Consider the following 3,969-nt stretch of genomic DNA (forward strand, 5'->3'; position numbering starts at 1 on the left):
AGTTCAAGGCACTGAACTTGGCCCAACCCCAGTTAGAGATTCATCCCTGAGCATGACCCTAGAGCAGGTAGAGGTGTCAGCACTGTCATTCTTCGCTCTGCTGGTGATGCATTGGGAGGAGGAACATATCAGTAAAAAGATAATACGAATACATGGGAATTTATAAATCTTGATAGAAAAATGTAAACTTGTAAACAATTTCATAGAAATACTTAAGCCAAATGAGGTAAACCTGTGATATGTGGCATAGGCAGACAGGAATAGATTTATTTGGTCTTCATTTTGTAAGGAATACTGCTTGGTCTGCTTCCTCTAGACATTCAGCCAAGTGTCTACTCTTCTAGCTCTCTCTTCTTCACTATCATTGACTGTACCTGTTTTTGGACTTAAAAAAAACCCCGAGATCCTTTGACTATCCCCTACCATTTTATCCTAATTTATCAGCCTCTCCAAGTTTCACTTCCTTATCTATGTGTCATGGATCCACTGTCCATCAGCCCATCTGTTCTCTGGCTTATATTCTTAAGTCGCCTTGTCTCCTACTCCTTTGAGCTCATCCACAAGGCAAAGCTCTTAGCCTGGATTTACATTGCTTTCTTCCTTCTTCACTCCTGTTCTGGGGCTGCTTGGGGGAAAACCACACAGCCAGGAGATGGATGTAGACCGTCCATGGTCTCATAGTCTCCAGACTACAAGACTGTCCAGCAATCCTTCCAAGTATCACCAGCCACCTCCATCTTCCATTTGGTTAAGGAGTATCATAAACCTTTAACTCTCTTGTCATGCTCTGGGCCCCTGTCCTTCCTGTGGATCTCATCTACCACTGCCTCTTCACCTATAAAAATTAGGTCCCTTAGTCAGTGTTGCACTGAGCACAGATGTGCACAGCTGAAAGTGAGTATGAACCGGTTACACGTAAGACCCCAGACTGCAACAGGATTAAAAGTGATAAAGATTAAAATAATAATAAAAAAAATAGCTAACATTTACTAAGCTCTTATTAAGTACCGGGCAGTGCTCCAAGAGTGTCACCTTATTCAATCCTCATAGCAACATCATGAGGTAGCAAGTGAAAATAGATCCCTTGCTTACTCCTGCTTCTTTGTTAGGAGAACCCTAATTTAGTTCATACCCATGGCATGGCTCATCATTGGTCTGAACAAACTGAAGTGTCCTGCCCTGCCCTGCTTTGCCAGAAATGCAGTTCCCCAGCTGCCTTTATAGTGACAGGTGGCCATGGACTCTGTTCTGAGCAATGGGAAGTCGAGGCATGTTTTCTGGGGATGCTTCTTTTTCCAGATGAAAAGATAGTGCCTCAAAAAGAGAAATGCATATGTCCTCTTGTCTTTGACTTTGAATGGAATCAAGTGGCCTGGAGCTTAGGTAGCCATTTTGGAAACATTAGGTGACCAGCGTGAGACAAGCCAAAAGGCTGAGGCTGGCAAGGGATGGGGAGCATAAGAGCCTGAACCCCTAAGGTATCATGAAGCTGCCTCCCCATACCTGCACCACCCAGCTGCAGATTCTCATTAGGAGAGATAATTGCCTGTCTTTGTAGCCTGGGTCATTCTCGTTGGGTGTCCTTTTATTTGCAGCCAAGCACTCTGAACTGAATCAGATGATTACCATTATGATAAGAAGGAACCAAGTATTGGAAAAGGTCATTGGCTTTGCCAAGGCTGGCAAGTGGGAGGGAGGTCGATGTTGGACTCATGTAGTTGGACTCCAGGACTTGCTCTCTGGGCTCTACCTGTGTCTGCCAGGTTACTATACTTTTATGATGCAGAGTTGGATGATGGACAAAGAAAGAGAGAGCCAGATGAAGGGAGGTAATTAGGAGAGGACAAATGAGAGAGACTAGACTGATATACTGATGAAAGAGATAGCATGAGAAGAAGGTAGGCAGAGTTCAGGTTAAGCACACAAACCAGCCAAACATCTCTGTTGTGGGTGGAGAAAATGATTTTGAGACTTGGATGAGGGAGGGACATAAAAGATTGGTTAAAGAGAAGTTATCACTGGGGTTGGGGGGACGGTGTTTCAAAAAGTAAAAGTAAAATAGAAAAACTCCTCTCTTTAAAAAAATGCTCTGGTCTCCCTACACTGTCTTCGATGTCATACGATGACAAGAGAAGTTACACAGAGGGTGAGCCACATGGGCTTGGAGCCATAAGTCACCATGAAATAATAAAGAACTTATGGCCTCTATACAGCAGATGAATCTTTTTTAAGGTAATAATTTGCCCTCCAAAAATCCTACTTTAACTGTATAACTCTTCAACTGCAACACTGTAAAGCAAAGTAAATAGAATGAACAATGGGCCCAAAGAAAGAAAAATGTGAGAAATGACTGGCGCCAGGCAAATTAGTGGGAAAGAAAAATAAAGGGTTTTTTCTTTCCTTTTTTTCTTTAGTTTTTATCTCAATTTTTTTAAATTAAAAATTATTGGGGTGACATTGATCAACAAAATCCAATAAGTTTCAAGTGTACAGTTCAGCAGTACATTGTGTATATATTGCATTGTGTGTTCACCACCCAATTAGATTTCCTTCCGCCACCACATATTTGACCCCTTTTACCCCATCTACCTCCCCGCTTCCCTTCTCCCTCTGATAACCACTGATCCACTGTCCATATCCATGAGCCTCTGTTTGTTTGTCATGTTTGTTTGTTGCTTTTAGATTTGCATCCCACATACGAGTGATAGTATGTGGTTTCAACTTTTTTGAAAATAAAGTTCTTAAATTCCAGATTTACACCAATCTGCTCAAGCAACCAATTTTTAGAAGTCCAAGCTGGAACTCAGGACAGACAGCTGTTAATGGCTCTCTTCAGAGATGTGAATTTTGAACAACAGTATACAATCCTGTCAGCTTTCATTTCAATCCAGTGTTTTGTAACCTCTTCTGGGATCTAATTCCATCCAGCCTTGTGGATCTCTTTTTCCTGAGTTGACTGATGGCTCTGCTTTGCATGTGCGGTCCTCTCTGCCTGGAGGCCCTTTTCTCCCCTCCTCTGAGCCCCCTTTGACACACTCACCATAAGACTTCTGCTCAATGTCATCTTTTCCAAGTAGCTCCTCCACATTTGATGTTGGGTGTTCCTTTTTGTGTGTCCCAATAACAACCTTTATCACAGCATTTGTCCTGTTGATTTGAAGGTCTATTCACAAGGACTGTGTTTTTAGTAATTTAATCCCATACCTACCAGGAATGTTGTCTCTCCTTTTTCTTTTGCCAACATGGTCTTCTTATGGCTGTCTCTGATTTTCAGGTCTCTGTTTATTCTCTAGCAAAGCAATCTATTTATTTCTTTAATAGCATTAATCACTACCAGCAGTTATTGTATTTATTTGCTTTTTTGTATCTATCTCCACCTCTAGAAGGACTGGTGTGAGGGCGAGAACCTTGATTTCTTGTCACAGAAGCTGGCATTCTCTGTGTGTTCCAACATATTAGGTAGAAAAAAATAATATACCTGGCACATGGTAGTTAAAAACACCTAAAATTAAACCCAGGACTGACTGTCTTTCCAAAAGCTAATTATCTGCATTTTTTTTTTTGTGAAAAACTTGTTTCATGCCGACCAGTATTATTAGTGATACACAAAAAACAAAATGTTTAGGTGGACACCATGCAAAAAGCTATTTCAGTGGGATGATAACGCTCAGTGACAAGGACTGCATACTTCACTGAGAGTACCGGTTCTTCAGTTCTGAGCCAAAACATCCTCTTTCAAAACCTCTCATTTTGAAACTATTGGACACACCCGTGGGCATTCCATTCTAGATTTTAAGTGAGCAAGGGCCAGACCCCAGGGACCTGCCCTGTAGTCGGTGTTGGTATATGTGTGACGTTAGCTCCGCCAAATACTCCCGTGCCACATGAAAACGATTAATGTTTCCAACTCAACTTACTTGTTTGGGTGGGGATGACAAATTCAGAAAATATTGTTTTCTTAATAATTCC

The sequence above is a fragment of the Pteropus vampyrus genome, unplaced genomic scaffold, assembly GCF_000151845.1.
Source record: "Pteropus vampyrus isolate Shadow unplaced genomic scaffold, Pvam_2.0 Scaffold113, whole genome shotgun sequence".
In the NCBI taxonomy this organism is placed as follows: Eukaryota; Metazoa; Chordata; class Mammalia; order Chiroptera; family Pteropodidae; genus Pteropus; species Pteropus vampyrus.